The 12120-nt window shown below is 34.5% G+C and overlaps 1 protein-coding gene and 1 non-coding gene across 3 annotated transcripts in view; both read right to left on the bottom strand.

The window, feature by feature from the left end:
- The window catches only part of ZCCHC7 (zinc finger CCHC-type containing 7), a 240560-nt gene that overhangs the window by 195512 nt on the left and 32928 nt on the right, over positions 1–12120 (bottom strand). The window lies entirely within an intron of this gene.
- On the bottom strand, positions 419–491 carry TRNAR-GCG (transfer RNA arginine (anticodon GCG)). Its single transcript has one exon. It is a non-coding gene; the product is annotated as a tRNA-Arg (tRNA).

Raw genomic sequence — 12120 nt, 5'->3', positions numbered from 1 at the left:
AGACACTATAAGATTAGTTTAAAAATAGAGATGAGTTAAGCTGAATTTGTGACAATTCTAAGACACTCAAATGGGGAGATCGTAAAGGAATGACTGGAGGGTATGAGTGTATCTCAGACTTTGGAGTCATTGGCAGATGATACCTACAAGAGTGGGAATAAGAAGGAAAAAAACAATTCTGCAAAGCAATTATCCTTCGATTAAAAATTTCTTTAAAAAGAAGGAAAAAAACAAATGAGTAAAAGTAACAGGTACACAATCTCGTTTACTATCTGAAGTGAAAGGGAAAGTGTTAGTCGCTCAGTCAGGTCTGAGTCTTTGCAACCCCATGGACTGTAGCCCACCAGGCTCCTCCTGTCTATGGAATTCTCCAGGCAAGAATATCGAAATGGGTTGCCATTCCCTTCTCCAGGGGATCTTCCCTGGCCCAGGGATCGAACCTGGGTCTTCCGCATCGCAGGCAGATTCTTTACCATCTGAGTCACCAGGGAAGCCCATACACTGCCTCTACTCTTCATTTTGTTCTTAAACTGATAATCTGATAGACATAGAAAGGCATGTTTTAACTTTAAAAGGCATGAGGCTTATAAAACACAGCTATCATACATCATTAAACAACTGAATATACAAATGTCTTTTACTTAATGAAGTTGGTAATCGACCAGGTCAGCATCATCCACAGAGTAAATGATAATTTATCAGTATGATTTAAGAGATACTAGTAATATATCTAACCAAAAATAATTTTTTCCACCTGAAAAAAATCATTGCTGTGAATCAAATATAAATTACATTGAAAAAGGTAACCTCTTAAACCATTATAAGTTAATACATTTACGACTTTTTAGTGACTAGTTCTGCAGAACTCAAGATCCTCTGGTTGAGGCAACATCAGCAGCAAAAGAGAGTCCCCAAAGAAGAGGTCTCTCAAGAAGATGCCAAATAAAGACTTTAATTAACCTGTACTAATTTTGTCTATTATAGAAATTCACAACACTTAAATGCAGTATTTACAAATATGCTAACAGTTCAGCAGGAATAAAATGTCTGAGTTGGCATTCTACCACCTAATCCTCACCAGTACCAAAAATGTACCTAAACTCCATTTCAAACTATTTTAGCATACATGTGCTTAGTCGCTCAGCTGTGTCTTCCTGTGACCCCACGGACTGTAGCCTGCTAGGCTCTTCTGTCCATGGAATTTTTCAGGCAAGAATATTGGAGTGGGTTGCCATTTGCCTCCTCCAGGGGATCTTCCCAGCCCAGGGATCAAACCCACGTCTCCTGTGTCTCTACATTGTAGGAAGATTCTTTAATGCTGAGCCATCAAAAATGCACATTAAAAATAAGGACTGCTTCCTAAATAACAATAGCAGTAACATCAAATCTACTTTTAATATCATTAAGTAGAATTAGATAATTTCCAAATTTTTTTCACCCTTGAGATTCTGTAATTTCAAAAATTCATTTTTAATAAACATATCCATTAAAAAAAATCAAACTTGTAAGACACACTGGATAACACTTACATTCCTAAATTTTAGAATTAAGTATCCCTTCATCCTCTCAAATATGTTATTTTTGCTTTAGAAAAACATGTGGTAGGTACCTCAGCATTAATTTTTTTTAGTTAATTTTTTTAAAGGCTTAGCAGCAATACCTCTATCAAAGACACATTTATAAGACAACTGGTGGAAAACACATGCCTGGCTCTTTGCAAAAGTGACTGGCCAGATTAAACTTCTCACTTTGAGCAAAAAGAAATCCTAACTGAACAGAACTGGCAAAGACACTGGCACATTTAATGTAATTTGAAATAAAGTTTTTAATTTATGGGCTTTTTCATATGGATAGTAGACACATTAAATTTCTTAGTTTACCAACTGCTCAGTGTTACAAATTTACATCCTAGGCTGACACAGGAACACCAAAGGAGAAGCTGCTACCATTAATAAGCTCACTAAACTCGGTAAGAAAGGTAAACTTCACAGGGCCCCAAGAAGGCAGAGCAAGACAACTGACAGGATCAGGACCCCAGCGACTTCTGCTCCATACTCCACTGCCTCAAAATTTTTTCAAAAAGAATACAGCAATAATTTAATGAGAAGTGAGATCCAGAATTTAGAAATTTTCTTTACAGTCCACTTTGTATTTAAAGGAATGGTAGTACATATATACAATAAAAAACTTATTCTTTGGAAACAATAACCCCACATTACAGAAACCATTACACAGTGATTTTAAGAAAGCAAATATATCTTAAAGAATTTCTGAAGACTTTTAATTACAAACCAACAATGCTGATTACCAGGGGAATTAGAGTCAAGATTAAGCAACCGTAAGTGAAATTCCCACTGGAGCTCAATCTAGGGTCAGAGGAACTGGCAGACATGTGGCTTGCAAAACAGGTTACGAGTCTCTTAAGTCTTCCAAGCATTTCTCAGGATGACAACTCACCCCTAGTAGGTGGGTCTCTAGTGAAATAATAGGCTCCATTCTCATAACAAAATATTTGTGTCTTTTCAGAAAGAACTTATCCCAGAGTAACAGAATTTTAGTCAACAAATAACTGCCTTCCTGACATCAATGGAATGGTTCCCCTGACTTGATACCAAATCTCAAAAAAAAAAACAAAAAAAAACAGGAAAAAGATAAGAAAGATGATATAATACTAGCAGAACAAGATATTTTAAAGTCTACTATAGGCAGGGTCCTGACTATATAACCTTTGTATTTTGTTTCCTGATAAAGAGCGGAACTTACAGTTAGGCTTTCCAGTTCATTGACCATCAAGACCAAAATTATTGCTTAACACAGCAACAATAACAGGAACTTGTTAGAAAATCTTTCAACAGTTCAAAGAATTGCTACACAAACTACATAGAATTAGAATGACGTCTCAGAATACAGGAAGGGTCCTCCTGGCCTTTTAAAAGTTAATTTATTAAGTCCATAAATCCATATTCAGTACTTTATGTAATTCATTTTACCAGGCATTAGGAATAATGAATATGCTAGAATATGCCAAAAATACAAGGAGATAGCAAACGTAAAGTGAACTGCCTTTCTCCCAATAAGCAGATTTCGAACTAAGCGTTCTGGCATCCAAATATATTAAACCATTAGGGAAACAGATGAAATGCTCTATAGCACAGAGTCAAACCTCAAGAAATTATATCAAATCAAGAGTAAGTACCAAACCTTTGCCTCCAACTAAGACAAAGTAGTAAGGATCTAATTTGCCAGCCCACCTGAAGCCACTAAAACAAATTTTAAAAGCAGACAAAACACATGAAACAATGATGTTAAGACACTGGATATCAGGCAATAAAGGACAATAAAATCACTGAGAGACAGGTAGGTAAACCCTACCTTTACTATAGCTTATTGCCTTGAGAGTTTCCAAGCCACACGACAGGGAGTGGGAACCCAGGCAAACCCTGACAAATACTAAGAGTTTGAGAGAAAAGCCAAGAACCTAGAAGACCAAGGCAGGTTAGGTTCAAAAGACAGCAATAAAGGGGAGCGAAACAACCACACAGGTCCCCACAGGGTCCCCACTGAGCATCTAGTTGAGTATTCAGCACGTGTGTATGACAACCATCTGCGTCTAGGGAAAGAATCGTATAAGATAAGACAGATCCACACACCCACAGGGGGATGCAAATAGTACCTGTTTTCACCAGTGAGGCTGCAAAATCCCACAGTTCACTGGATGCTCTGTAGAGCACCCAAAAGGGTCTTGCCTCAGTAGTGGGGCATTAATTAGCCCAAGACTAAATACTGTCCTGTTCCCACCTAATAGTCTTAAAAGTAAGACCCAAAAGGATCAAATAATTACAAAGTAATTTAATTGCATCTCAGAAGAAAGGTCAAGAATATTTATAGAAATATAAAAGTAATCAGTACCAAATAGTGTCTGGCATCTAATCAAAGATTGGAAGGCATGCAAAAAAGCAGGAAAATATGATTCACAGTGAAGAGAAAAATCAATGTACCAACCTAGGTTTAACCCAGATGTTAAAATTAGGAGACAAAAACATTAAAACACTTGTAATAACTGCATCCCTCATGTACAAAAATTAAGCATAGACATGGATGATATTTTAAAAGGATACAAATCAAACTTCTACAGATGAGAGCTATACTGTCTCAGATTAAAAATACTAGATTGGGTGGAATTACTGGCAGATTAGGCACTGCAGAAGAAAAAAATTAGTGAACCTTAAGACACAGCAATAAGACCTATCTAAAACAAAACACACAGAGAAAAAAATAATAAGATTTAAAAATAATGAAAATAGCAGCAGTGAGCTATGAGATAATTTCAAGTAAGCTAACACACACATAACTGAAATACCCAAAGTGGGGAGACAGGAAAAAAACACTGATTAATTGCTGAAATCTTCCCAATTTTGACCTAAATGGCATTCTTTTTTAGATCATTTACCAAGAGAGATCATATTCCAGGCTGTAATATAAGTTTTATAAACTTAAAAGGATTCAAGTCATACAAAGTATGTATACTGTTATTTAGTATACAAGCTAAATAAAAAATTAATACCAACTCTCTGAAGAATCCAAAAATATATAAGGAAACTAAATAACAGACTTCGGAATAAAAGTCCCATGGATCAAAGAAGAAATCACAAAAGATATCAGAACATATTTTGAACAGAGAGAAAATGAAGACACAACATATCAAAATTTGTAGAATGCTGCTAAAATAGTATTTAGGAGGAAATGTGTATAGCACGAAAGAAATGGTCTCACATCAATAACCTTAGTGTACACCTTAAAAAACTCCAAAAATAAGAGCAAATAACATCCACCGTAAAGAAAAAAAAATCAAAGTTAAAAGCAAAAAACTAGAAATCAAAAGTAACTTCTTTGAGAAAATCAACAAAATTGACTAATCACAATCTAGACAAATCAAGGGGAAAAAAACAACAGAGAAAGATGATATCACTACAGCGCATCATTCTTCTAAACATATTACAATCAGGAAATATTATGATCAACACAGGGCCAATAAATTCAACAGCTCAGATGAAATTTTTTAAATCCTTGAAAAACATGAACCTCTAAAACTTACTGAAGAAATAACTTAAGTATAAGTAGCTCTTCCCTGGTGGTTCAGGCAGTAAAGAATCTGCCTGCAATGCGGGAGAGCTGGGTTCGATCCCTGGGTTGGGAAGACCCCCTGGAGGAGGACATGACAACCTACTCCAGTATTCTTGGCAGGAGAATCCCAGGGACAGAGGAGCCTTGTGGGCGACAGTCATGGTGTCACAAGAGTCAGACACGATGGAGTGACTACGCACAAGCAGCTCTAGGTCTCCTAAAGAACTTGCAGTTTAAAAACTTCACAAAGAGAAAACTCAAGACCCGGATGGTTTCACTAGTTAATTCTACCAAATATTTAAGGAAGACATTATACCAATCCTACACAAACTCTTTCAGAAAACAGAATATTTCCTAGCTCATTCAACGAGGTCAGTATTTCTCAAACCAAAACCAAAGAAAACTACAAATATCCCTCATTAATATATATGCAAAAATTCTAGACATCAGCAGATTGATTTAATGTATCATGACTAAGTATGGCTTAATCCAGGAACACAGGATGCTTTAATACTCAAAAAAATCAATTAATGTAATTCATATTAACAAAAACTACATGATTTCAATAAAACATATAAAGAGCATTTCATAAAATTCAATATCCATCCCTTATAGAAATGCTCAGTAAACTACAGAAGCAAGCTTCCTCAAATCAATAAAAGGTATCTACAAAAAAACCTATAATTAACATTATACATAATGGTTAAAGACTACAACTTCGCCCCAAAATCAGGAACAAGACAATGATGTTCACTCTGACCACTTCTACTCAGCATTGTACTAGACATCCTAATTCAGAGCAATAAGGCAAGAAAAATAAAAGTCATCCAAACTGGAAACAAAAGTCTAACTGTATTCACAGATGACATGTTCAACAACATAGAAAATCAAACAGAAAATAGCCCAGAACTTCTCAAACTATTAAGTAGCTTTTAGTAATGAATCAAGATCAACATACCTACCCACATGATTCAACCATTCCACTTTCAGGTATTTACTCAAGATAACAGCATGTCTGTATAAAGGTTTTCACACAAATGTTCTTAGCAGGTTTTTTTTTTTTTTTTTTTTTTTTGTAATAAGCAGGTCTAGAAGCAATTCAAACGTCCATCAACAGAGGAATGGATAAACTATGGTATATCCATATAATAGACACAAAGCAATAACTAATAAGTATCAAGACTGCAGCATTATGGATGAATATCAAAATAATTATGCTGATCAAAACAAGCCAACCCTTTCACTCCCAAAAAATGAGCTCCTACTCTGTAATTCCACATATATAAAATTTTAGAAAATACAAAACTCATCTACCATTACAGAAAGCAGTAGTTCCTTGGGGGTGAAGAAAGGCATAGAGAGGCAAGAGACAAGGAATTACAAAGGAACATGATGAAACTTCTGAAAGTTTTGGATATGTCTGCTATTTTGAATGATGTTGGCTTCTTGTGCGTACACATATAACAAAATGTATTCAACTGTGTATTTTAAATGTTTGAAGTATGTCAATTATACCTTAACAAAATTTTGGTTTTTTTCTAAACAAAAGTATCGCTTTGCTAAGTCATCTTAAGGACACTTCATTTGTGGATTTTTATTAAGAGATTTTTTTTCTTGAAACATCTCCACAACTTTCCGAAGTATCTAACTGTGCTCATTCTAGTATACTAATATGAAGGACGAGATCCTTGGATCATTCTCCTGCCAAAGATTTGATGTCCACTTCCCATGGCAAAAGAAATGTTGTCTGCCATGACAGGATCTTGAAGCGTCACATGAAGAAGTCCTAGCTCTTAAGAGGCATTTGAGTATGGTCTACCAACTAAAGGATTTCTGTAGCTATCATGATTTGACCTCAAATGATTGTGTATTTTATGGCTGTGATGCAGAGAAGAGGACCAAACTGAATATAGATTGACATGTCACTTATCTCCTCTGAGCCTGAGATTTTTCATCTAGAAAATGAAAGCACTGGCCTTGAAGCAGTGATTACCAATCAATCCGGCCAGCCCAACACTGGGGGACTTGTTAAAATACAGAATCCTGGGTCTCACCCACATAGCTTCTAATTCAATAGGTTTGGGGTAGAACCTGAGGACATATTCTTAAATTCTGGCATAAAACAGGATTTGGGAAATTCTTACCTTTCAGGTCCTTCCAGCTGCAACATTCTTTGAGCAGTATTTTCAAACACTGCCGTAAGAGTGGAGGTCTGGCAGCCATTAAGGGTAACAGTGGCATCTGAATACAGAAGGCCTTCATGTTTAATGTTTAAGGGAACTCCCCGAAATTCTGATTTGGAAGAAATGTTTAAATTTTTTGAGGATCTGTGTCAAGCCTGATCCACATTATAAATAGGCTATTTCTAATTAATCACTGCATTATCTTTACTCCTTTGCAGACTTGCCAAAGACCCCTAAGGACTGATTAGTTATTCCAAAGCAATTCTCTCTTTCTTATTCTCAAGATATTTTAGAGCAGAGTGGAGATCAGAGAGTTTATTCAGAGAACCAAAAAGACATTGTCCCACATGCTTATAGCTTCAAGATGGAATAGCAACAGTTACAGGTACAGAAAGGCAAAAATTTCTGTAAGATCTTCAGAGTTGAAGAGTGAAAAGTTAAAAACAATTTCCCCCAAATCTTATAAAATTAAATAGAGATACAATACCAGTTATAAAAGCTGGCTAAATTCTACCCTAACAAAATTAACAAAATCAAAAGGTTCTCATATTATCACCTCATCCCTGATTCTACTGCTTCCAGTACAAAAATAACATCATTTTTTGGAAATACTGAAGTTCAAATAAAGCTATCATTTCTCCTTTTACCAAACTGATTTCTTACATTAAGTGATACAACAGGTTAATAGGTGATTCAAAAATTTTAAATAACAGCCATGTTAGGTAACCACATATTTTAATATTTTCTTAAGTATTCTAAAGGTAGACTAAACTATTATCATAGTCAACAACAGCATCAAGTTACTGTAGGTGAATTCTAAATTTAGTATTTATCCTAAAATTTTATTAAAGTTCTACACCTCTAGACATAACTACAACTGAAAATCTGTTTCAAAAAAGATTATATGAATCAGACAGAAACAGAAAAATATACCTGTTAAAGCTGTGTAAATGTGAACAGCATGCAAATCAACTTTTATCTCTAAACTTTATTTCTGTTTGTGCCCCAGACAAGCCAATGATTTAATACCTCGGGTAGGTTTTGTGCCACTAGGCAAAGTAACCTAATTCTCTTAATTCCTGGAATTGGCTGCTGTTCCAAGACTAGGAGGATTGCATTCAAAGTGGCCGTGGCATACTATAATACAATTAATACGCTGCAGGAAGAAAAATAAGCTTAATTTTATTCAGCACACAAACTAATATATTTTGTTGCCACTTGCAAACCAAGTTATAAAAAACTGTAAGCTGCTCCATATTCCTTGATCTTTTACACATTCTGTACAAAATCATTCTTCAAATCATAGAGCCTAAGAAGAATTATAAGATGAGAAAGCTACCAGAGTAACTTTATAATTTAACTATCTTTGTAATAAACAGCACATTAGTCAAGTCACTCCAGAGAAATCTTTGTTTCCATATTAGCTAAAAATATATGCATTTATTATGTCCATTACTATAAAATTCATCATAAAATGTCTAAGTCTCAAGGGGAAAATGTCATATAAACATATAAACCTGTTAGACAAACTTACTCTGTTCTGTAGTCCCACTAGACACTCACATTTCTACATCCTCTTCTCATTGACCACCACCACTCATAATAAAAATTTTTTTTGGTATTTGTTTCTTCCCTTTTGCATTACTCATCAAATTTGTCCTGCTTACATATTCTTGTTTGATGTGAGCCTAAGTGCTTAAAATCAAACAACTTCTTTGGGAATCTAGCACAACTAAACATTTGGGAAATAGAAAGGGAGAAATAGAATACACATTATTTTTTTTTTTTTACTCCTTGGAGCATTTTAATTTAGTTTCTGTCCAGGAACATGCTTAGACTCAAAACATTACAATAAATGCTCTCAACAAATCTTTACTTAACCCAATAACTAAAATGCTCTCAATTTATTTTGTAAAATATATTGATGCTATAGAATACTAGCTCATGAGTAAGTAGTTCACTCTTAATTTCACCTCCTCACTTCTGCTTTAACCACTTGAAGTATATTCTCTATTTCTTCCAAAGCTAATTTTGCCAGTTGCACTTCTCACTGTGATATATATTGTAGGTAAGTGCTATGTAAATCAAATGAAATGATTAAAAAGAAAAGGTTGTGGTTTAAATGAGTTGCTCAAAGTTAATGTCAACCTAGGAGCAAGCAAGCCAACAAAAAGACTAATACAGGGTGGGGGTGGATTGGGCATGTATGCTGTTCCAAAACATTAGTTTATGAGAGAAATATGATGAAAAACTTTAATTAGCAGAGTGACAGTGATACTCAGGAGAAAAGGTTCTGACCTACCAAAAGACAGGCAAATGAGCGTTAGCTTAAAACATGTTTTAAGTTGAAATAGTATGTACAATGTTCATATGTACAATTTTTCATGATTCTTCATTTTCATCAGGTAAATGACTACAGATTCTGATACTACTAGACAAAGAGCTTTCTACTCTAATCAACAAAGAAGTATCCATATTTTCTTAGTAAATGCAAGTATCACATTTAATTTTCAGTACCTCAATCCTCAAAGGAGATCTTAATATAGAAAATAATTATTAAGGAACCTTAATGGACTCCCTCAAAAAGCACTGTAGGTTATGAGAAAAATCTCAAGCTTCTAGTTCTAAAGAAAAAAGTGTGCATATATATATGCACACACATACATACATTTCAAGGTCTGCTGTTGATGAGAATTTTTTTTTCTGGGAATATAAATGTAAAATACATTACTACTCTGATTTTTATGTCAAGAAAAAGGAAAAGAAAACCCATTTACTATATAAAGAGTAAGTATACTGATCTATTCTAGTTCAATAATGAAAGAACAGAAAACAAGAAAAATGAGAAAAAGTGGCGGGAATCAGAGAATCAACTATAGGCACAAGTCAGCCATGTCAAAAGCGAACTAGAAAGAAATATACAACCAGAATGAAAAAGTAGGGGGGGGAAGGAGACAGAAGAACTTAAATGTACACAGTAGAGAAACATATAAGCATTTCCATAAAAGAAAACTCCATTGTGAGATTCCTTAGGATCCAGCCAATGAACACAATTGTTCACATCATATATTTGCCATCACAGATGTTTGATGTAACAGAAACATTAACTCTGCATTTAGCCAAAGGTTTACCAAGCCTGATTCGCATGGAGAAATGACAGGCAATGAAGAAGAAATAATTACAAAGAAGCTGACTCTCTAGAAATGGTCAATCTCTACAAATCAAGTCACCAATTCTTGATGAGGAAGAAGTAATACTGTATCTGTCATCTATATAGATACATTTAAATTTTTTTTAAAGAACAGGATTCATTTGATTCTCCCTACATTTTACATCCTCCTCTACCTCCAGAAAAAACTACACATTCTCTTTCAAGACGTAGTTTAATACTTACCTCCTTAATGAAGTGTTCTTGGTTTCCTGGTCAGAAAGAGATAAATTCCCTCTCTTCCCTGAACACAAAGAATTTTATATCATTCACAGTTATCACAGTTATCATATTCAAATTATCATTATATTCAAACATCCTTTAAGTATCTGTCCTATATGCTTATACTAGATGACTGGATTTCAAACTTTTTGGTTTCAAGACTCTTTCATACTCTTAAAAATTACTAAGCACTCCAAAAGTCTTTTTTAAATATGGGTCATTTATCAATATTTACCATGTTAGAAACTAAAGCTGAGCAACTTTGAAAACAAGCATCAATTCACTTAACATAATAAATTCATCATGTGAATATACTTAACATTCTTGTAAAAAATAACTTCATTTTCAAAAAAAAGTTTAGTAGGAAGAGTGGCTGTGTTTTAACAAACTCTTTAATGACTGGCCTAATAAAATGCAGCTGGATTCTCATAGTTGCCTCTGACTTCAATCTGTTGTGGTTTGTTACTCTGGCTGAAATATTACAAAGAAAATCAAGTCTGATAGATATGTAGTTGAAAAGGGGGTAGCCTATTCAAATAACTGTGACCATCCTTCTTTGACATAGTAACAAAACTTAGCTGCAGGAGAAGATAAAACTGTATCAATGAACTTTTATGTACTCTGTTAACATTAAAATGTTTTAGTCTGTCTGTCTTGTACCTTGAAAGGATCTTTTAACACACACAACAATTTTGTAACATCATCTATGGGTCATGTGGAAAATATACTGCTTCATTAAGTTATGAAGATTTCCCAAATGTTAACACATTTCATTACATAATAATAAAAAAAATATCACATTTGTTAACATCACAACTGATCTCATCAGAAGTCTTTAAAAACAGGAAAGTTTTGTCCAACTCACAGTGTTATCTTCCAAAATCCTAATTTTTGCTTGAATGCTCAAATTTTTATCATTGGCAACAAATGTTGGCATTTACTTTCCATGATGTGGCATGCTTACTTGTTTCATTTTGAAAAAAAAATCTATAAAATACCCAATTCTGTATAGTGGCAGCTTGTCAGTTACTCTTGAAGTAAAAATGTTTCACGCAAAGAGAGGCTAGTTCAGCTCATAAAACTGAACAAATGCTCCTCCTTCAGTCAATAAACACACTTCAGGATACAACACAAGTGGCTTTATAGTACTCATTTGATAACACAGAATAATGGAGGAAAGCAAGAAGGGTAGAAATGTCATAAAACAAATTTTTGTGCTTCATCGAGGACACTGAGCAAAACCTGCTTTGTTGTTGTTTTTTTTAACTGAGTTTGTGGTGGTGAAGAATATAATTACTAGTAGAGTTTGGTGCCACAGCATGATTCGCACTGAGGCAGCAGCAGTCCTACCCAGTCGCTTCTGTACTATCAGAGCAAGTCATC

This window comes from Muntiacus reevesi, chromosome 17, assembly GCF_963930625.1.
Source record: "Muntiacus reevesi chromosome 17, mMunRee1.1, whole genome shotgun sequence".
In the NCBI taxonomy this organism is placed as follows: domain Eukaryota; kingdom Metazoa; phylum Chordata; class Mammalia; order Artiodactyla; family Cervidae; genus Muntiacus; species Muntiacus reevesi.
The sequence above is the reverse complement of the archived record's forward strand: the minus strand, read 5'-3'. Positions and strand labels throughout refer to the sequence as shown.